The sequence below is a fragment of the Corvus kubaryi genome, unplaced genomic scaffold, assembly GCF_017639235.1.
Source record: "Corvus kubaryi isolate FWS band 111438036 unplaced genomic scaffold, C.kubaryi_AGA036_p1.0 37300, whole genome shotgun sequence".
NCBI classification, from domain to species: domain Eukaryota; kingdom Metazoa; phylum Chordata; class Aves; order Passeriformes; family Corvidae; genus Corvus; species Corvus kubaryi.
This window is the reverse complement of record NW_024581093.1, coordinates 1,385,789-1,408,867: the sequence shown is the minus strand read 5'-3', so window position 1 is coordinate 1,408,867 and position 23,079 is coordinate 1,385,789. Positions and strand designations below refer to the sequence as shown.

Below are 23,079 nucleotides of genomic sequence, written 5' to 3'. Positions count from 1 at the left end.
TTTAAAGAGCCCTTTCCACGCCGCCCTGCCCCAGCCGGGGGGGCTGCACGCCGCACCCCTGCCCGCCGCGCAGGGCACCGCGCGTGTATCTCTGTGTGTGTGTGTGTGTGTGGTTTATGCCACGCGTGACCGCGACGCGCCGCGGGGCTGCTCCATCCCCTCCCTGCCCCCCTTCCCAGCCCTGGAAACCACGGGAAGGGCCCCGCGCGGGCCGGGGAAGGGACTGGGGCGCGCTGCGGGCAGCGCGGAGGTTCCGCGCGTGGCGTGGGGCAGCGGAGGCGCTGCCCGGCCGCCGGCTCCGCGCTGCGCGCAGCTTCACCCACTTCAAACCCCCTCTTCGTGCGCTCTTTTAAGCTCGGCGGGCCCGGGCAGGATGTTTATACTGCACAATGTAAACACGGGCTCGGGGGTGCTTTAATAGAAAGAAATCGGCGAAACTCCCGCTGCCTCGCGAAATGCCCTTTTCTGCCTCCGCCGCCGCTCCGGGGCCGGGAACGGGCTTGGGACCCCTCGGCTGCGCCGAAGCTGCTTTAGGGATGAGGGTGGGTTGGTTTGTTTTGGGTTGTTTGGGGATTTTTTGACGGGGGTGTATATAAATCTGTGCTGGAGTTTCGCAGCTCCGTGCCTGGAGTTCGATGCTCAGCTCCTGCCACGAGCACAGCCGGCGGGTGGGGGGAAGGAGAATAGAAAGGCAGAGAGGTGAAGACCCCCTTTTCTCCCTCCCCTCTCCCCCAAAAGCCACCTCTCTGAGCATCGTGCCACCGGGAGCGCTGTCACTCGAGGTAAGTCGCTTGAAACCTTTGTCACCTTCTCTCGGGCCGCGCGTGGAAAGCTGCGCGGCGGCGGGGGGGTGGTGGGATCGTGGGTGGGCACGGGGGAAGGAGCCTGGGCTCTCAGGGCTGCCGATGTGCCGGCTGCTGCCGCCTGCTCCCTCCCGAGACTGGGGAGAGGAAAAGAGAAAGGAAAGGGGGGGAAAAATCCCACCCCATTCCCTCCACCCCGTTGCAGGCCTCGCCGCAGGGCTGTGGGTGCATCCCTGCGCGAAGAGAGAGAGGGGACACCCCCCTCCCCAAGCCCCCCGTCTTCCAGCTTCGCTTTTCAAGTTTTTAATGATAATTTAATACCTTTTAAAGGAAAGATAGGCACCGATCGGGTTTCCAAACTCCCTCCGCGTTATTGGCGAGCAGTTGTGAGCAGCCTCCGGGGCGCCTGTCACATCTATGGTACGACCAAGAGGGATTTCACATCAGGGCTTTTTGGGTTTTTTTCCCTTCTATCCTCCCCCCTCTCCTCTTTTCTCCCCCTTCGCCAAAAAAATAAAAGTCATCCTGCAGAAAGCACCGGCCCTCCCGTTCCCGGTGCAAACGGACCCGGGACAGGCACGGGAGAGCGCTGGACAAAGCCCAAGCTGGGGGCACGTAGCCAGGGAGAGGGTGGGAGAGGGTTGGGACAGTTATTCCTGGAGCTTTTCCCCGGAGGAGGAGGAGAACGAGCAGCTCCCGCTGCCTGGGGAGGCGGCGGCCGCCGCTCCCTCGGCGCGGAGCAGAACGTGCAGCACGGTGGCTGCTCGGGGAGGGGGAAAACCGCCCCAAAAACCGATTTTTTTTGGGAAGCAATCAACTTCCTCGGAGCTTACCTCGGCGAGGCGGTTGGTGCAGAGTATTCCCTCTGCTTCTCGCTGAATTTCTTATTATTTTTCTGTGGGAGAGCATCTCTGACCCTGAGCTTTGCTCCGCATCGAATGTCCCCCCCCGGCTCGCGAAAAGAATGAGTTTCTTTGCTTTATATCATTCTGCGACCGCATCTCCCCGATCTGCCCCCAAAACACCCGGGGATGGAGCTCTAAACACAGCACAAAGCACCCGTGGAAAAACCACGTTCAAACCGTTCGCCACCGGCAGCGAACGAGGAAATAAAATGTCTCCGAGTTAAAAAACCCCCAAAACTCTCCATGGAAATCAAACTATTTCCCCTCAAAGAAAATCAGTCCCTTCACGAGTGCCCTTTCCCCCTCTCAGAATATCTTTTAGGAGTGGGAAGATTTGGTTTCCGATGCATTTATCAGAGCCAGCAAACGTTTAAAATGGGAATATATCGCTCCGGGTCCTATAGGCCTCGCCGTGGGAATAGCAGAAATGTTGAAGGGTTTAAACGCGACCCCACGAGTCGGGGACAGGAGAGTTTTGGGGAGGAAAAGCCCGAGGAGGAGGAGGAGGATGGTGTAGGGGGAAACGAGACTCGCTTTTAGTGTTGTCTGCTCGTGGTTTGGGTGGGTGAATCGGGTCCTCCCCCAGCCCCCGACGGGAAGAGACGAAAAGAAGGGAGAAAAAGAAGAAGAAATGACAAAAATTAAATTATCATCGGGCGCAATCAGCCTCGCCCATCCCGTTCGGAGCCCGCTTTCCCGGCCCCGCGAGCACCCCCGGCCCCGCTGCGCTTCCCACCCGGCTCCTTCCCAAACCCGCTCCCCTTCCCTCCCCCTGCCCGAAACTCGGGCCGTGTTTTGTGTAAAAATAGACAAATCCGAGCTTTCTTCCTTTTCCTGCGCCGAAGGTATTTTTCCTAGCTAATTGCTTAAGTGAAGTCAACTCGGCGAGCAGGCCGGGTGTAACCCGAGGATGGAAATGGATATAGGTGGTATTGTTAGAGGCGGGCTGGGTGCTGCTCCGAGAGGGGCCGGGGTGTTCCTGCGAGCCCGGACCACCCAGGGCGAGGGGAGTGACCGCCCCGTGTCCCCCTCCCCGCTGTCCTGCTTTGCATTAACACCACCCGCGGGACCCCCCCTTGTTCCCCAGCACCAGCCTTGGTGCTGCCTTGGGGGTTTTTTGCAGTCTCCGCCATCCCCGTGGCCGCTGGCCCCAAATCCGCGGCGAATTGATCCCTAAATGTTTATTTAAAGGCGAGGGGGTGCGTTCGAGCGAGGGGCTCGAGGGTGAGGAGAGGAGAGCTGGGGGGAGGTGGAAGCGCCGAGGGAGAGATGGTGTTAAGGAGACATACGCACACCCCAAATATTTTTTTGCGGGTCCATCACACGGCAGCGCTTTTCCCCACGCGTGTGCGTGTGCCCGGGACCTTTCCCAGTCCCAGCCTTGGCCTCTCGCATTCCTGAAGGCAAAGCCCGGTCTCCAGGGCCGAACGGGACGCGGAGGAGATTTTGGGAGGGCAGAAGCTGAAATTGGGAGCGCAGCAGAGCTGCCCAAGTGCCTGAGGCAGCTGCGGGGAGGTGCGGGCTGGCTGTCACCGCCGTGCCTCAGGCAGAAGTTCAGGCTTTGGTCAGAAAGGGAAAAAAAAAATCTTAATCCCCCTTTTTGTCTCACTTTTCCCCCCTCTGCCCGTCCCGAATGTCCCCCCCCGCCTTTCAAGCCCAGATTTTCCATGACGTCCTTCGATGAAATATTGCAGCACAGGAATTTACAACCTTCTTCAGCTCGGGATTTTTTTTTCCCTGCCGGGTTTTCTGGCAGGACCCAGTCCCTGCAATACAAATCGGTCCCAGCGATAATAAGCTCCGAGCGCTGCCACTCAGACACAATCGCTTCCCACAGAGATCTTCCAAATATCTCCGGGTATTTATATCCCCGCTCAGGGACGGATAGCTCGAATGCTTTCCCGGGGGGATGCTTTTGGACTGGCTGGGGTTCAGACCCGAGGAATTGGGTACCAGGAGAAACAGCGGGGCTGAGCCGGAGCAGAGCTGGGACCCGGCAAGTGATGCTCCCTCCCACATCCCACAAATTCGCCTTTAAATGCAGCTCGAATTGTAAATCCAGGTGTAAATCCAGATGTAAATCCACATGTAAATCCATTGCTGAGACATCCAGGCTTTCCTGGACGAGGTTTCTTCCCTGGGGGCCCGGGGCTGGGGATGCTCGTAAAGCAAACAGAACGTTTGGGAAGGGATATCCCCTCTCCCAGCAACTTGGCGTAGCAGTGGCATCCAAACAAAATGCAGAGCCACTTCCAACTGCTCCAGCACCAAATTCCCTCAGGATGGAGGTAAAATTGTGCTGGAGAAACCTTTCGATTCGCTGCTGAGCTTTTTGGCGTCGGGAACCACCTCCAGCCTCCGGCGACTCCCGATGCCAAAAGTCCGGGCCGGGGGTCTCCACCAAACGAGGAGGACGAGGGAATTCCACGGGGCTCAGCCTTATTTCCAGCCTTATGGAACCTTTTTTTTCGTTGGGTTTTTTCCCCCCCCAAGTTTAAACCAAAACCCCGTCGAAATCCCATCAATGTGCCTGTGTTAGAGGAAGGGGGAGTTTTAACTTCGGGCAGGCGAAGGCCACCAGCTCCATTGCGGGGTGTCCCACAAAATCCGTCTGCACGGAGAGGTGAGAGAAGTTAAAACGGAATGTCCCGCATAAAGCAGGAGCATTATTTTATTCCACGCGTGCCCATTGTGGGGATAAATGACGGGCAAGGTGCTGCGTGGATTGCTCCTAAATATCGCGGGGACATGCGGAAAACGGCCTCCCTTTTCCAGCGGACGGCACCCTGGGGGTGAGGACAGCGGGATCTCCAAGAGGAAGACCCCGAAGGGAGGCTGGGGGGACCCACGAGAGCCCCGGGGTGCAGATCCAGGTGGGCTCCTTGGAGGGGGAAATGACCTTGGCCAACACGGAACCACCGAGCATCACCCGGCCCCGGGGGCAGAGGGGGTGCCAGCAGCTGGGCACAGCCCTGGGCAGGTGCCGCGGTCCCCAGCAGCCACCACCCCTTGTGCTTTGTCACCTGCCGAGCGGGGAGACGGAGCTGCGGTGGCAGAGCCATCCAGGCAGTGCCCCGTGGGGAAGGATGCGGCAGGAACAGAGAGGGATGCTGAGGACAGGGATGCCCCTGGAGGTACCGCCCTGCCCGGTGCCCGGCCGGGGAAACAAAGCCCCGTGAGAGAAGGTCCCTGGTGCTACAGAACCCTCTTGGCCCTGCCCACGCTGCCCAGGGACACAGAAAGTTCCCCCACTTTTAAAAGCAGCTTTTACTGTAGGGAAACTCGGAATACTCCTGTGGAGCAAGGAAAAGCACCCGGGAGAGGGGCTGGGCTGCAGAACGGCCTGGTAGCCTCCATTTTTTTACCCTTATTTCTACAGTAAATCCTGCACAGAAACTCCCTGATCCCCCATTTCCCAACCCAAAGTGGGGGCTCGAGACACGCGCTCACAAACACCGTCAGAAATTCCCGCTGCAAACAACCGCAGTTGTGCTCTCGCTGATTCTCTCTTTGCAAAGACCTGGGGATGGTTTTCCTTGGAAACTTTCCCGACAAAAACTGTTTTCCATCGCTAGAATTCCCGACAAATGATGTTGTGCACCAGCGGGCTCTGGGTGGTGCAGATTCGTGGACCCCTTTGCTTTGCAGCTGCCGGAGCAGAGAGTTTAAAGACACCAAAAATTAGTTTATCATCTTCTTCACCTCCTGATAACAGAAGAGAGCCTCGTAAATCGACCCCTTTCGCACAACCAGTTCCCACTTAAATATTAAAAGCGATTTTGGGCGGCTTTAAAGAATGTTCTGCAGGGAATATAAAGCTCGGCTGGCATTCCCGGGAAAGATGCGCTGTGGGTGTTTGACATGCCCGAGCCAAGGTGGGGAAAACTTTCCCCAGCACGGGTTGTTGTGCCCCGAAATTAAACGATTTCTGCAGCGAAGGGATTGATTTTTATTTTGGGGAGAGCCGTCCTGGGAACGGGAAGGGAACGGGTGCATCCATGTGTCCGTCTTCCCACTGTGCATCTTTTTGGGGCTTTTGAGGTAGCAGATGTGCGTGTGGGGAAGCCGAAGAGGAATTGGGAAGAATTCTGTAAAAAAAAAACCAAAAAACCCCAAGCCCCAAAACCCCAAAAGAACGATCCACTGAAAACAACAACAAAACAACTCCACCTAAAAGAAAGAAAAACCGCACCAAAACTGAACACCCAAACTGGCCTAGAACTCACTAAAAATTCGAATTATGAACCCAGAAATGGTTTGGCTTTTCCTGTTCTAAGAACCGCTGGCAAAACTGCAGAACACCCCAGCGCGTTTTGCGCAGCACTCGCAGCTCTTCTCTCTTAATCTCCCTCAAATTCAAGTTGTTAAAATACACCAAATAATTTCTCATGACACCTCCTTAAAATCGAGGAATGAAGGAATTTCTTGAAGGAATTTCTTCAAGCCCCTTTCTCCCGCAGGGTTTGCGGGATGCCTGCGGGCAAAGACGCTGCCCGCGGGCTGCGGCTGCAGCATCAGAATTTCCCTTCCAGGATGATTCGTTTCTCCTTTGGAAACGATCGGATTTGACCACTTCGCTCAAAGCACCGCGGGCTGAAGGAGTTTTCTCCACCCGGAACCGCGGGGCTGCTGCGGGTGCGGAGCCCGGGTCCCCCCGCCCCACGCGTGGGGGCATCTGGGAGTGGGGCTGAGCCCTAAAACCGATCGAAATCTGCCCGAGTGGGAGCGGGTCCGGTATCAGAACCCTCCCGGCTGAGCTGGAGCGGCTGCGATTGAGCCAAACACAACCGGGCTGGGAAATTGGCGCTGGCACAGAAGGAAAGGGCTTTTTCTTTCCATCGGGAAGAGGGTTTGGAGCAGAGCTGGAGCAGAGCCCTGGTTCTGGTTTGTCCCGCAGCCCCAGGAAAGGAAAACAGAAATGTTTCCAAATACTACAATAAATAAATGGGTACGGAGAGAGATTGTGCTGGAGGGGAGAGAGGAGAGAGGATAAAAGAGTGAAAGAGAGAACAGAAGGAACAGAAGGCAGAAGGGAGGAAAGAAGGAGAAAGAGAGAAGGAGGGAAAGAAGGAGGGAAAGAGGGAAAGAGGGAAAGAATGAGGGAAAGAAAGAGAAAGAAAGAAGGAAAGAAGGAAAGAAGGAAAGAAGGAAAGAAGGAAAGAAGGAAAGAAGGAAAGAAGGAAAGAAAGAAAAAGAAAGAAAGAAAGAAAGAAAGAAAGAAAGAAAGAAAGAAAGAAAATATAGAGATAGAAGATTATCTAAAGATCGAGAACTAGAAAGAAAGAGAATATGAGAGAGAAACAAAAATAATTGAGAGAAAAAGAAATTAAGGCAAATTAAGAGAAAGGCAGTGAGAAATAGAGAAAGGGTGAAAGAAAATGAAAAAACAGGGAAATGGAGAAGCAAAAAAGGAAACAAATAATAAGGAAGAAATTAGGAGAAAGAGAAAAATAGAGAGAAAGGAAAAGCTGTAAGAAAAGAGAGAGAGAGAAAGAGAGAAAGAAAGAAAGAAGGAAAGAAAGAAAGAAAGAAAGAAAGAAAGAAAGAAAGAAAGAAAGAAAGAAAGAAAAAATATAGAGATAGAAAATTATCTAAAGATCGAGAACTAGAAAGAAAGAGAATATGAGAGAGAAACAAAAATAATTGAGAGGAAAAAAAATTAAGACAAATGAAGAGAAAGGGAGTGAGAAATAGAGAAAGGGTGAAAGAAAATGGAGAAACAGGGAAATGGAGAAGCAACGAAAGGAAAAAAAGGGAAGAAATTAGGAGAAAGAGAAAAATAGAGAGAAAGAGGAAAAGCTGTAAGAAAAGACAGAGAGAAAGAGAGAAAGAGAGAAAGAGAGAAAGAGAGAAAGAGAGAAAGAGAAAGAAAGAAAATGAAAGAAAATGAAAGGATTGAAAAATAAAAGAAGAAAGATTCAAAGAAAAAGAATAAAAGACCAAGAGAAAAGACGAAAAGAAAGAAGTGCGAAAAAAGACAGAAAAAGGGCGGAATGAGAGAGAAAACCCAAAAGCAAAAACCCCAAAGAAAGCAACTCAGCAAGTACGGAAAGGGGAATGATTTTCCTGCGAAACCAAAGATACGACTTAGACAATATCATTTTTCCCCTGGAAAACGGGTGCGAGAGGGAGGGAAAGGCTCCGGCGGGCAGAACGCTCCGGTGGGGCCCGGGCCCGGCCGCTGTCCCGTTCTCGGGACCGGAGGATGAAGGGAAAACACGCCGGGATCGGCTCTGGGCAGGGGGGAGATGGCGTTCAGCGGTTCCTTCTTTCCCTGCTCTTTCCCCACGAAAGACACGAGCGAGATGTGTGGCTCGGCAGCGATTTCCCCGCGGGGTTTCCACGCGCGGCTGCGCGGCCGCTAAGCCCGGCTTAACCCCCGCGAGGAGAGCGGCGCGCCCGGCTCCGCGCTCGCTCCGTAGGTGGCCGTGTATATTTGGGTTGAAGTCGTGTTTATGTTAACGAAAAAGGCTGAGATTACAAACAGACCCCTGAATGCCCGCGCTTGCTGCCGGATTGGTCTGAGCTGTGTACTTTCAACCTAATCACTTTTGGGGCAGCAAATCTGATTAAAAAGCGATGTACAATTATGATTTTTAGCGGCGAGAAATTAGGGATCTCTGGGGCTGCCCCTTCCGTGTGGTTTCCCGGTGTAGAAGGAGGGGATGGAGAAGGGTTGCAGAGAAAACAAAAAAATGTCCAAAATTTAGCCATAAATACAACAAAAACGTGTCCTGGGATTCTGGGGGAGGGCAGGGAAAAGGGGGGTTCATCTCGCCCTCCCTGAATCTACCTCGACCCCGCCCAAAGGGTCCCAATGGCAATGGAATTATGCCCCCCAAAACCCCGGCTGCTGTGATATTTTGCTCAGGGGTTTGTCTTTGCCGGTGAAGATTGGAGGAACCTGAAATTCACTCCAAAAACCCCGTTAATTTACCCAGTTAGGATGGGATATATAAGTTTGTACATGTAACACAACTCCAGTCCTTTTAAACACGACTAAGAAAATAAAATTAATTAATTTACATTAAAATTAAAATATAGGGAGTTTTTAAATTAATTTTTTTTGGGAGGTTGGAGCAGCAATCATCATCCTTTGGCTTTGTTTTCAGAGTCTGGTTTTGGGGTCAGTCTCTTTCTTTTTTTCTTAATGAAACTTCTCTCCAAAATTACTCTTGACCCCCCCATCTGCTTCTATCCCTATCTGCATTTGAAAGTTTGAACAGCTGATAACTAAAAATCCGATTTTTACAGATTTTCCCCCCGCATATTCGATAAATTCCCAGCACGGAGGGATCCACTTTAGATCCCAGGGAGAGGATTTTTCCTCCCCAGGAGCTCTGGGAGCGAACGTGCGCTCAGGCTTTGGCATCTCGCTCCTTTTCAACACTTTCCTTTTGTGGGCAAAAGCTCTCGGCGGAGGAGCCCGTGCGGCAGAGCCCGGCAGACCTGGAGGATTCGGACATTCAGATGTTTTACTCCTGTAAGGATCCCCTATTGAGGGAAGCACCAAGAAAATCGTTGGAAGGGGATGCGAACAGAATTCGGGGCGAGGGAGATTTTAGCACGGAAGGTGTCCAAGAAGACAAGGGAAAAAAGGGAAAATGAAAAAACCCTACAGGATTTTTTCCCCGCGCAGTGGCTGTGCTGCACTGGAGATGCAGGGGAGAATTTCCCCTGGGTTTTGGAGGCAGAGGAGTGCTCTAAAACCAGCTTTTTCTGCCTTAAAATATCTTTAGGGTGTCAAGCCATCTCCCCCGAGACAGCGAAGACTCGAAGTGTGGGGCTTAGAGCGACAGCAGAGGAGTTTCTTTGTTCTCTCCTCGCACCTGGAATTAACCTTTATTCCCTGATGCTTTCTTTCCGTCTTTCCTTTTTTTTTATTTCTCTTTTTTTTTTTTTTTGAGCGGCCGAGCGTTGCGTTTTCTCGGTGACATTAAACGATTCTGTAGGAGGCACAGAAAAAAAACCCAAACCCAGCAGAGCGAGAGGCTTTGAAGCAAATATCCCCAAAAGTGACCCGGTGCTGTGAGAGCCAGGTAGGCCCTGCAGAGGTGCCAGCGCTGGGGGACACCGGGGCTGGCCGGGAGGTCCCCCCAACGCGCTGCTCCTGCCCCGTGGGTCCCCGTGGGCAGCCCCTGCGTGGGGACCGGGACACACAGGGCTGTCCCCTGCCCTGCCGCACACTCAGGGACAGCCTCAAGGACACCCCCGGGCTGTCACCCCCGCATCCGACGGCGCTGCTCTCTGGGAGCCCCAACGATGCCGCGCGGGGCGAGGCAAGAGCAGATGAAAGTGATGTCACATTAATGTCAGCTCACAACTCGAGCCCACACAGCCTTGATTGCTCTTATTAATCTTGCCAATTTGTCTGTCAGCACTCGGCTAATCCCTAAATAGCCTCCCAACAGGTGCTTTATGCTTCCGCCACATCCCCGCTCGCCGGCACCCCCCGGGAGCGCCGCTCGCCCTGCCCGGTGACACCGGCTCTCTCCCGGCCATCTGGGAGCGGCTCTGCTCCCCCGAGAGGGCTGCAGGGGAGACAGGCGGCTTTGCAGATGTTGTTTAGTCTGTCCAAAGGAGGGGTCGGAGTTTTGGGGCTTCCCAGAAGGAAGTGATGAGCACGATGGGGGGAGAGAGGAGATGCTGGAGGCGCTGGGGGGTGGTGGAGGGGAATTACCTGGGGGTGAGCAAACCCTCCATGTGATTTGTCCCATATCACGATTAGAAAACACATTTTTGGCACAACTTTCTCACTGCTCTTATTTGTAGTGGGTTTGGTGGTTTTACGGACGGGGGAGAAGATTAAAAGGAAAAGTCCGAGCTGAAGCTGCAGTGGAAAAGCCACTTTAAGCCCTGAGCAGTTTTATCATAAACTCGTGGAATGGTTTGGGTTGGAAGGGATCTTAAAGCTCATCTTGTTCCAGCTCCCTGCCATGGGCTCCAACACCTTCCACCAGCCCAGGTTGGTGTTTACCCTGCAGTTAAGCTGAGGGTTGATTATTTTCTTTACTACTCTATCAGAAAATCCACTGGCTTATTATGGCGTGTGTTCAGCCCTGAAGTCCCAGCCACATCAGTTCTTTAGCAAAAGACTGAAATTATTGTGTTGTGAGGCTTAATCTTCCTAAAGTCGTTATTTAGCACAGCGGTCTTAAATCACAAAACACAGATTTCGTGTTTAGAACTCTTAATTGCTAAACCCAATTAACTGCTAAACCCTTTTAACTGCTACAGGAGAGTTCGGGTTGTTTTTTCTCTCTCTAGGTTAAGAGAAAAAAAATTGATTTATTTCTGCTTGGCAACTCTGCTGCGTGAAATGTTTTGCACACAGGTTACAAACTGGTGATTCCTGGTGCGATTCACCTGGAAGAGGCTCTGCCCTGGAGGAAGAGCCACCAAACCTGGCTTCATGCAGCAGGTTCCTGGTTTATATCCAAAGCTGTCTGAGGCCATTTCCAACCCAGCAGGAAGGAAGAGCTTTCAGGAGCATCTTCAACTGTTCCTCCAAGAGCCAAAGTGTTCTGAGTCCACTAAAAGAGCTCAGGGCTGTTCATTACTAACCCTTGGGTGCTCCAGATCAGATCCTAAAAGCTCCTAAAAACACCATTCCCCACTGAAAGCTCTTTCACTCCATTCTGACCTGGATTTATTATCAGGAGACAGATTTTTTCCCCCTTTCTTTCTCCCCAAGCCATTTATTTCATCCAGTAAGTCCATCCATCACAGCGAGCTGGAACCGACCTAGGATCCAAGGATATTCTTAGCTATGCAGCATGTCAGGAAACGGGCAGCAGCCCCATGTGATGCAAATATTTGGACGAGTGAGAGGTAGGAAGGATTGTCCAAATGTTTACTGAAGGCTGTTGATAGCCGCAGGATTTATAACTGGTGGATAATGTCTGCCCCCACACAGCTCCTCCAGCAGGTGCATCCAGTTTCCACATGACACGTGGGATGTGTGTGCTCTGGGAGAGGGGATGCAGGACAGAGCCAGTTCCCCAGGTTTCAGCTCCCTTTTCCCAGCTGCTTCACTGGTTTGGAGCCCGTGGAGCAGCAAGACGGGAGCCCAGGATCCACTCCAAGGATTCGTGCCCCTGAGAACGATTCCAGTCATTGCTAACATGGAAAAAGAAAACACAACCAGTTGGAATTTCTTAAGTGAAACCAATGCTCGGAACTGTTCAGGCCCATCAAAATATTCCCTGCCACTCTCCTGCAGCAGAGGAAATTCATGACATTGTTCTGCTTATTGTTCTTGGCATTTCGCTTCCTCACTTCCAGCCCCAGGATTTGAGCTCTTCAGTCTCGCAGCGAGCCTGAACTGCTGCTGGGGGCACAGCAGAAGTGCTGGCAGAGCAGTTTGAGCCATTGCTGGTGCTCAAACAGCTCCAGCTTTTCAGAGCCCACTGGAAATGTCCCGTAGCTGCTGCCAGGTGGCCTCTTCCAGCCAAAAGAGGAGGGTACATCCAATAAAAACCAGGCTGACGGACTAGAAATGGGAATATAGTCAAGGGAAGGCCCTGCTGCCTTGATACCCCCTCCTGCAGCCTACTCAGGAGGTCTCTGCATGATCCAGAGGGACCTCAGAGGGCTTCAGCCCAAATTTCTGCTCAAGGCAGGTCCATCAGCAGCTCTAGACAGGGTCAGCCATGGCTTTGTTCAGCTGAGCCTTGCAAACCTCCAAGGACAGGGTCTAACAACCAGGACTATGGACAGCCCAGGCAGCAGAGGAGCTAGCTGTCTGCAGCCTCGTGTCCATCCAGCCAGGTTGGGAGGCTGTGCTAGCAGAGCAGGAGCTGTTTTGGCTGTAATTCCCTCCACCGTGTAATTGAGGAACAATATCCCATGAAACAGGAGAGATCAGCATGGAGCTGAGTCACTCAGCTCTGGTCACCTCCTTCCCCTGCACTATTTTGCAAGTTCTGCTGGTGCTGGGAACATGAACTCATGGATTTAACGTGCTGCAGACACCCAGACAGCTTTTCTTAGCAGCAAACAGCAACTGCATCAGCTGCAGAAAAGGCTTTAATTCATCACAGCCCCGCAGGAGCAGAATTTCCCGACTGCTCCGATGGGGAATACAATGGCCCTATTGTTTTTCCAAGGGGAGATTCCTTCATTTCAGGCTGTTGCATAAATTGTGTGTTTTCTATTTGTTACCTGACTCATTGCAGTGACCTCCCTGAGATGGGATAGAGATCATTGGAAGTGATGAAAGAAACCCTCTCAGGCTGAGGACCAGATTATCAGAGAGAGACCTCTTCTGCTTTGGTTCACAAATTGGGAGGAGAACTTGGTGTTCTTCTGGGGGGAAGAAGTTGCGTAATAAAATATATGGGAACAAAAGGAGTAAAAGGTCAAATTCCAAAGTCATCTGTTGTGCTCCGTGAAATGTTTGTATGCATTAAAAGAATTCAATCCTGTGTTTGATGTCACATTCTCAGGGTGACCTCAAATGTGAAGTCCTAACTCAGACTGATCTGGACTCCTCTTGCCTTGTACATATTTTGCAACAGTTCCCAGTGTTGGCAACACTTGGTAACGTCCCAAAAATGCTGGAAATGCTTTCCCAGGCAAGGATCTGGAGCCATCCAAATGGGATGCAGGGAAGAACCAGTCCCACCTGGTAAAGTGGCTGGCTGGTGGCTGGGACCAGCACTGCAGGTGTGGGAAGATCTGAAGGTTTCATGGTGGCCATGCATCGATATCTTCAGGTCTCCTCAGCTGTGAGCCTCGGGGTTATGTTTGGGATCCAGTGGGGATGTGCATGGGACTGGAAGAGTTTTCCTGCAGGTTTTTCTCCATGGATGCTGGCCAGAGGGATTGCACATGGATGTGTCTGGCTCTGCCCTTTCCCAGTGCGTGCAGCGTGGTGGAAACGTGAGGGATTAGGTGAAGGAAAAGGCAGGATGTGTTGGTGGGGACATACACATGATCCTCCCACCAAACTGATCCATGAAATTCCCCCTGGAGAAAGGGTTTAACTCTGTGTTATCTTTCCATATGCTGGACCTCTGGGTTGGGAATTTAGTCTCTCTTTTCCAGCCAGGTGAGGGAGATCAATCATTTTTTTCAGCTCTGACCCCAGCAAGCCCTGAACTTTAAGCATCTCACATGAGTTTTTCTCGTCGGGAAAAGCTGCTGCTCTATGTCCCACCTTTGCTACTGAAATCCAACCAGGAGAAGATTGCAAACCCAGAAGGATTTGGGCCGGGGTTAAGCAAACCAGGAATAAATGAGCTCAGCACATCCTGGTGCATCCCAGTGCATTTGGGCTTGTGGTCCAGCCCAACCTGGTGCTTTTAGCTGTGCAAAATTCGAGTTTTTTTCCAAGGCAAACCATTACTGACAGATTGAAAGGCGTTTATCCTGCAGGATTTTCCCTTCCTCATCTGCCAGGGAACATGCAGGACTCAGCTCCTCTTCCTTGGAGTAAATCACAGTGGGGCTGCCTTATCTCGACCAGACCAGGAATGTTGCCCTGTCCAGCCCTTGGGCCACCCATCCCTGATCCCAGGAAGCAGCATCTGCTCCAGGCCCACACTCTGACCCTCCAGTGCCACATTTTTGCAAGGTCAGGAGGTTGGGTGGTAAAAGGGGAGTGGGGAATAGCAGGGAGAGATTCAAGGCTGGCTCTGCACGGAGACTCCAGGGGGATGTTTACACTGGCCATGGAGTGGAGACTTGAGCCTCTTCCCTTGTCCAGATTTGGTGGGAATCTGCATCTGGACACAGCTCCAGCTTCCAAGTGTCCTGGAGGAGGGTGGCTTTGCACCTTTTTCCTTAGTTGATTTAATGGGTCCAGGTAGATCAAGGAAGGGTGGGATGTGGCAGCCAGCCCTGTGAGGCATCATCGTATCCCTGGTTCCTTCCTAGGACAACAAGGCTGCTTTTAGCTCATGATGCAGCCAGAGGGAAGGATAAATAAGCAGGAAAGTCAGGAGGCAGTGGGGCACATGGGAGAAAGGGAGAGACAGCTTTGTCACATGGAAGCAAATGCATGGAGAAACAGCTCTGTGTATTTCCCTCATCCATCCCAGAACAGTTCATGTCGTGTTGAGGGGATTCAGCACCTGCCAGCTCGTCAGCAGAAAGGGTGACAGAAAGGACAGCAGTGGACAGCGAGGGGCCGCTCTGCACACGTGGAGGAACCATTCCCCCCCGTGTGGAAATGGTGTTCTTTGGGATCAGGACAAAAAGTGATTCCATGTGAAGTTTCTCTGTGAAATCTCTGTTGAGTTTGGCTGGATGGGCCAAGTAGGTGTCTTCATCCAAGAAATAGCTGTGCAAGGGGTCACTGAGTGTGATCTGACCATCCATCAGGACCAGGGAGAGACCGTGTAGGACACCATTCCCAAGCAAGAGAATGAAAAGGGGGAAAAGGGAATGCTCCAAGAAAAATTCTTTTTCTCAAGTTGCTAAACAGAAATCAGGTTACTATTTCTTTTTGTCTATAAATCCCTCTTGAATGCAGGGGAAAACGTAATTTCCTTTTCTCTGAGGGCTGGTATCAAGAAAGGATCTGATCCACTGCCCAGTGAAGTAAGAATTCAGGGTCCAAAATCTAGGGGTGCATGGTAAATTCTTCCTTAACAACTCATTAGAATAAGTTACTCCCACTCCTTCTGAGCCTTTTGAGTGGCTCATTTTCAGAAGTGAAGCCCAGGAAATCACTCTTGCCCAGCACCCAGCCCAGCTGCCCCTCCCTGCCATCCTGTCCCTGTCCCACTTGAGCCACCCACGGCAGCATCCCTGGATTCCATCCCCATTTCAGCCCTCGCTTTGCTCCATGGCAGAGCACAGGAGTCTCCCTCCCTCCTTCCCTCCCTCCCTCTCTCCCGTGCAGCTGCTCAGCTCTGCGAGGGAAAGGCTCCCAGATGTGCCGGGGAGGGAGCGGGCAGAGCCCTGAATTCCACTCCGTGCCGTGTGGACTCTTTGTATATTTTGTTTGAAGGAGAAAATATGTGGAGTCCTTGGAGGAAGGCCGGGGACCAGGCACGGCCCTGGGAGCGCACACACCGCGGGGCTACGAGGTCCCGCACGTCCCCTGCCCTCGGCTGGCCTTGGCCCGCAGGATGGGCCGGCGGCTGCCGGGCAGCTCCGGGCAGCTGAAACCCATCAGCATCACCCAACAGGTCCCCAAAGCCTCTCCTGGAGATGGCTCAAGGTGATCAGACCCTTTGAGAAAACGCGGTTCGGCTCAAAAGCCAGCAACACCTAAACACCCAAGGTTGGAATTTTCGGTATTTTTGGCCCACGGGTGATGTGCTGTATCAGATCAATAAATATTCACACGCTCCGGAGCGTTTTGTGGGGTTGGTTTCACTGCGTTTAAAGTGGATTTAGCTGTGGCACTTGGTAGCTACTCGATTATTGCGTGAGACAATACGTTTATGAAGTGTTTGCCTTCATTTAGTTAATCACTTCATTGATGTGTAAGACCAAAACGGCATGAAACTAATTGTTCCCATGGAAACAGGAACCCAGAGAATGATTTCATATCACAGCTTGGCAGCAGAAAAAGAAGAAACTTCTGTGATTGTTCCCATTAACCCAGCGCAGGGGATTCATGCTCAATCTCTGCCTCGCTCTTCTCCGCTTCTGCTGTGAATTAGGGGACCAAAAGTCAGCACAGAACCACATAAAAAGCCCCAAAACAAGCTGTGCTTTACGGAGCATTTGTAGTTCTGCCACCAAAACCATTTCCCTTCTGCTTTACAGGTTTCTGGCCAGCAGCGCCGAGGACTGTCACGGCCAACCCTTGGTTTGGAGGTGTTTGCACAGGGGTTTAACCGTGTGTCTGCAGGGGGAGCGGGGACATCGCTGGGACTGGAGACAGGACCACCCTCACCTCGAGGGTGAGTGCTTAGAAAGTGCAGGCAAAACCAAATCTGAAGCAAAAAATTGGGGAAAGTGAGAGAGGAGCCATGCAAGGTGGTCTGGTGTGCAGGAAATATCCTGAACCTCTTGACTGAGGTTTTCCCTCTCCTCCTGTAGGATGTGCTGATGGCTGGGGCATCCCGAGGGGTTTGTTGCTGTAGAAGATCCCTGTTATCTCTGGAACAGAGACACTCACATCTTCCAGTTCTTCATAGTCCCCATCAAACTGAGAAACCCCCATCCCAGTGAGGAGCTGCAGCCCCTACCAAGGTACTTTATGGTCACGGACTATCCCTTGCAAGACCAGTTTTAGGAAGCCCGATGGCTCTGCAATGCACCCGTGTGGAGGTGGGAGCCTCCCATGGCCTCTCCCTGCCCAGATTGAATCATCTCCACCATTTTCCCATTTTTAGGCTTTGCCCAGCCCCATCAAGCCCAGCAGGAAAAGGGAACCAACAGCACAAAAACCATCCTAGTTACCGGGCCAATGGCCACCCAACCCCACAGCTCCTCTGGAGGGACCAGAAGACATGGACCTGCTCCATCCCAGCCCAGAACGGGTTTCTCACTGCGCTAATTACTGCTAATTGAGCCACTTGACTATCTGGGAGCCTTGCCCTGGCCAGGCTGATAGAGTATCAGGGAGATAAAGAGCACTCAGCACAGGTAACGGGGAAGTGTTGGCAGACCTGTGGTGGGACCTTCTGGAGGGGTTATCTCTCCTTCCCAGAGCCCAGGGCACCAAATTCCTGAGGGAGACACTGTGATCCTAAGGATCTGTGGAGATCCTAAGCTTTTTAGGAGGTGCTCTGTGGGATTTTGGTGACTCAGGAGCTCAGCAAAGCAAGCTGGCATTCGTTTTAGAGTAACTCTTTTAAATTTCCTTAACATGCGTTTAATTCCTTTGGCTGGCTTTTGCTGTTGTTATTTTAACACCGTGGAAACGAAACTTTAAACATTTTTTTCCCTTTTTTCCTTCCCTACAGAGAAATAAATTTTTTTTCTTTTAACAAACGCTGTGTCTCTCAGAACTGTTGTTGTTTTTCACCACCTCCACTGACCTACACAGAGTAATTCAGCTCCTACACCCTCCTGAACACCAGGTAGGAGTTACTAACACCTACTTACCAAAGTGGAAACTTGGATGGGGTGACACTGTTGTTCTGCAGTATTTCTTTTTAATTACTTGGGATTGTAAATAGGAAATCAAAATTACTGGATATTTTCAGCCAACTCTGAGAAAAATCCTGTGTGTGGCTGCAGCTCCTGGCTGTGGGTGCAGCCACACATCACACCCGGCAGGTGAAGCTCACGGGGTCACAATCCCTCCCTGCCCACAGCAGTGCCTGTGTTTTGTCTCAGAGATGTAAAAACTAAGAAAGCATCACCACCTCACTCATGGATGAGCCAACAGAGCTTACCCACGGCTATCAAATCAACGAGAGGGCAACCACAGACCTGAGAAGCTGCTGGGTCCTCTAATCCAAAGTTTGGGATGTTTTCCATGTCAAGTATCCCCATTTTCTTGCTCGAGGTACCTCAATCATCTGCTTCTCCTTTTGCCCCCATGCACTTTCAGTTTGGTTTAAGTTCCCAAAGTTTCTCAGCTTGTTACAAAAAACTCATAGCAAAGACTGTGGCCAGCTCTCTCTTTGATAATTCCTTCCCCCTATTTGTTTATCTCAAGTCCCGAGCTTTGTTCCAGGCCCAAAACCAAAAGCCTTTCTACCCCGTTCTCCTCTTGACTTGTTGCAGATGTAACGAAATAAATCTTTAGAAAGAACAAACCTTCATTTCCTCTCTCCCATCTGATTCGGTCACAAACCCCAGGAAAGAAAAATAAATCACAACCTGAGCTCACCCGGTCTCGAAGGATTCCACGTCTGATCCTGAGAGCCACCATCCAAACTGGATGTGTCCATCCCTCTGAGAAATCAGAGAACACAGGGACCAAAAAGCATCTGATAACCATGAAATCCTTATTTTGAGCATGGCCAAAGTCAAGGACTGACAAAAAACTTGTGATCAGCCCAAATTAAGGTTGATGTGGTGGTTGGTGAGCACGACCAAGCTGGCGGTGCCTTCCTAGAGCGTGTCCTTGGCACTGAAGGGTGATGTGTCCCTGGCTTTTCTCACAGCCCCTCCTGTGGCTCTGCCCCTCTTCTCTTTCCCCTGCCACCCCCACCCCAAGGAATTTGAAATCACCACCAGAAAAATCATCTGCAGGATGTGTTTGGTCGTCTAAATTGGCCACAAGGCAAAGAGGTGGAAATTTCCTCCAAACAGTTTGTCCTTCTCCTGAGAGGTGTTTCCATGTGAAAGCTCTGTTGGTCTTCCATGAACCGAGCTCAAACTCTCTCTAAACACAGCACAGTCATGGGGTCTGACCAAATCACTGTTTTCAGCCGATGTGCTGGAGATTCCATGGATGTTCTCCTGTCCTGCCCCAGCTCTGGGACGAGACACATCAGCCTAAGGCCCTTTCCAGAGCCCACTCCACTTTGCAGCGGCCTGGACTGGGGATGGATATCTGGGCATGGCGTCCCCTCCACAGGGAGTGCAAGGAAGTGGAGAATAACTCCTTAAAAATGGGGCTGTCTATGTTTGCCTAACAAGGTCTTCACCTGGGTCTAAGTTAAAGCCAGACTCAGCTTTAAGCTGGGAAATACTAGAACTGTATTAAAGGGAGATTGGATTTACCTGGTGCCATCTGCCCGGTGGGTTTTGTTCTTCCGAGGGTGCCTGGGGGAAGATGTACAGAACCATGAACAGTTGTCAGAAGACTTTTGGGTTATGCCCCTAGTCCCGACTTTCACCGATGAACCGAGGCTTTTCTCTTTTTGTGTGTTTTGTTTTAAGTTTAAACAAGAGGTCTTTGCACACTCGACACAATCCGTCCTCTTAGCACTGAAGAAAGTGTAATTAGACACTTGGAGAACTGGAAGAAATTAACTCCGACCACAGCCCGTCACTCAGACTATTACTTAATAATATTTCCCAAATGTGCAAAGTACTTAGTTTTAGACTAACAGGAAAGAAGTGTAACTTCTCACCCAGAGCAAAGGCTTGGCCTTGGGAAGCGTGCGTGAAAACCTCACAAGCCAGGAGATGTTTTGCCACCTCCCATCACCTGAGGGCTACCAGGGGATGTGAAGGATGTGATTCATGGTCCCCAGTCCCACGGCATTGAAGGGCTGGAACGGAGTCAAGGGGAGTGACCAGCCCGAGGTGCTCGGAGCCGCGTGCGAGAAGATCGCCTTCAGCTTCCAACACGCCACGGAAACCGCGGAGAAATTGCTGTTTTCCTTCTTCTCCAGCACCGGGCCGAGCCCTTGCCTCACCCCACGCTACAGAAGCCTGGCTAGAAAGAGATTATTGTGATTCCTGCCCGTTTCTTTCCTCATGACAAAAGGCCCCATTCATCTGGGTTAATTTTGAGGGGAGAGCAAGGGGTATCGGTAGCATGAACTGGATCTGAGTGTCTCGACCACATTTGAGCAAGCCCCGCTCGTTGGCCAGTCCAAGCCAGGGAAACAGATATCATTCATTTGGAGCTTTGGAGGGGAGCATTTCTCTGATTTTAAACAGAAGTATCTTTGCTGGCCGTGGCAAGTTTAAAAAGTCCTGACGAAGCAGGGCAGGGCCATTTTCCCAGCAAAAAACAAGAGGCCATTCAAAAAGTGGGGGGAAAAAGTTGTTCTCGTGTGTTTCTGCTTCAGGAATCAACACACCCACCTTCACCTACCTCAATTACCCCACAAATATTCAATAAGGCCATGTCCAGAACAATGAACCTCTTGCTTTGTTGCAAAACACTGGAAAAAATGGATTTTTAAAAATAAAAACATCCATGATGCCTTAAATGCTTAAGTTGTAGATGAGCACAACTCCCAGGACTTCCCTGTGTGTGTGTGGGAAGAGCTACAATGTAATTGCTTTCAGCAGAATATCACTGCAGTCTGTAATTAAAATATGTGAGATTGCCAGTTTCAAAATATTTAAGTGATTTTGTCTGTATTTGGGTGATTGTGTCTCTCTGAGCAGCTCGTTTAAAATGATATTTCTATTTTCAGCACATAAAATGGGTCCTGGGTAAAAGAGAAGGATAATTTTGTTGTCTTCTTCTTTGTCTGAGAAAGCACCTGGGGAAGGCTGGAGACACAGAGCTCAGACTTTGAGTATTCCAGGCCTGGGGAAATCCTTGGTGAAAGCTGAAGTGACATTCCAGAGATGGAGTGGAAGGTGTCGAGCAGGAAAATTAAACCAAAAAAAAAATTTTAAAAAATCGCCACCAGAAAAATCTGGCACCTCCTAAATCACAGTGACAAATTCAGCAAGGTGTTTACTCCGAGGAGTAAAAATAAATGGCCTGAGACTGACTGTGCCCACATGGCACTTGCCAGGGCACGGGGACGTCCTGTGGCATCGGGGACACAACACCAGGGGACACGTGCCAGGGGCAAGCAGTGCCCCAGCCTCAGGGAGTGGAAGCAGCAGGGGGAAAAGGGATGTGTCCCTTGTGTCCCCCTTCCCACCCTCAGGCATCATCTGTGAGGGTGGCTTTTGAGGCCACCACGGATGAGTCCAGCAGGGACCATGGACAAGTGACCAAGGTGGCTTTAGAGTGTCCTGAAGCTTTGATAATTCATGTCCTGAAGCCCCAGAGCTGGGAGACCAGACTGTGGTCCATCCCTGGTGCTCTCCCAGTTTGCCGCCACACCTTCCCTGAGCCTCAGGGAAGTGAAGGGACCTCAGCTGCATCTTCACCAGGAAAAAAAGCAGGTGAATATCCCGACTCCAACTTAAGGAGAATAATTCAGAGCATGTCTGCCCTCAGCACATCGCCCACAAAGTGTCCCAGGCCACCATGGGTGGGAGGTGACTTTTCCTCATCCCTTTCCATCATTTCTGGTGTTTCTCCAAGGTCAATTCTGTCTTTAGGAAGAGGTCCTTGCCCCGGGAGCTGGATGGCTCCTTATAGTGGCACAGCCAGAGGGCATGGACAGTTTTGGTGGGGTTAATCTCCCCAGAAATTCTGTCACTCCCAGCTTCCCTGGAGGACGGAGTGAGCCCCACTCTTGTCTCCAAAGTGAGGGATCTTTGCCCAGGAGCTGGTAAATTTTTGATGAGAATAAGTAATACAAGAAGGCAAAGATGATAATGTTGCTGTTGGAGCTGTAACGAGACACAAATGCTATTTTGATGGTTTTCTCTGAAAGAAATACACGAAGCCCAAGCAATTTAATTAAAGATCTCCCAGGCTTTGCAATCAGCACTGCTACAGATGAAGGGAAATCGACTTTTATGTGGCAAAACTGGAGAGACTTTCCCATTAAAATAAAAAGAAAGATGAGGAAAAAAAAGCATTTTAAGGAATTTTTTTTTTTTTTGCAAGGACATGAAGGATCTACATTGTCTGAGTGAGAGAAAAACTGTGATTAGCTCAGATAAAACACGGGATTTGGGGGCTTTTTATGTCTTATGAATACATGCATGACATTACACTTGTCTGCTTAACACTGAGCACGTCTCCAAGGAGTCCCTTGGCAAAGGCATTTGGGAAGAAGAAAAGGGGGAAACTCCTGGGCAAATAAAGATGCCAACAGGTAGAAACAGGCATTCACCTATTTAGATTCTGAAGCGCCTTCTGAGTTATTCCAGAGCAAATACCCAAAGCCCAGGATGCAGGTTTTGAGGCTGCTGAGGTCTTTAAACTGAAGAGTTAGGATAGGTCTCTCAGCAAAAATGTTTTTAGTCTTGGCAAGGAAGCTCAGAGAAAGTGAGGATTTTTGACCTGAGTGTTCAGGGGGCTCTGACCACCTGGGACTGATCTGCCTGGAGGAGCAGGAAATGCTGTGAGGCTCGAGCTGATGGAAATAGCTCCTGTTTCCTCTGCATCCCATCCCCAGCGAGGCTGGGAGATGCACAGGATCCCACACGCATCCAGGGTTTGCTGCAGAACACCAGGGAAAAGGCGAGGGGGAAGATGAATCCCGTTTACTCTGAAGAAGCCCGTGATTAATGCAGCTTGGAGAGAGCTGTAGGAAGTGGAATTGCTTAAGAAGATGGAAGGAAGTCCACGGCTGTCCCTCGTTGATACTATATATGGTGCTTGGTCAGTTGTGCTCGAGGAGCAGCAGCCAGAATTGCATTTTTATTGTATTTCTTTTTAAAGCAGGGAAAAAAGGTCAAATAACTGCGCTGTGTTCAAAGGGCACAGTGATGGATAACACTGAGAGTGGCAGCTGCTGAATTTCCACGCCTGGGAGCATTTTTGAGGCTGCTGCAGGGGTTATGCTCCCCTGCCTTCTGCCAGGCCAGTGGCCTCTCTGTTCCCACTCCCTTGGGATTCTCCCAGCTCCAGTTTTGAACCATTGGACTGGCTTGGCAGGGAACTGGGTTGGGTTTGACGCAGGCATTCTCGGGAGCAGAGCTGGGTGTTTGTGTGGGGTCAGCAGTGAGCAGGAGATGGGAATCAGAGCATGGAA

General features: G+C 51.0%; 1 long non-coding RNA gene across 3 annotated transcripts; it reads left to right on the top strand.

The window, feature by feature from the left end:
- Positions 1–37: 37 nt before the first annotated feature.
- Positions 38–20,694, top strand: LOC121664075. Of its 3 annotated transcripts, XR_006015863.1 has the most exons (6): positions 40–542; positions 739–782; positions 16,433–16,569; positions 16,709–16,861; positions 17,005–17,694; positions 19,451–20,694. It is a non-coding gene; the product is annotated as an uncharacterized LOC121664075 (long non-coding RNA). The 3 variants fall into 3 exon arrangements; XR_006015862.1 differs by having other exon boundaries at positions 38–542; positions 17,005–20,694; XR_006015864.1 differs by lacking the exon at positions 739–782 and having other exon boundaries at positions 38–542; positions 17,005–20,694.
- The last annotated feature ends 2,385 nt before the right edge of the window (positions 20,695–23,079 follow it).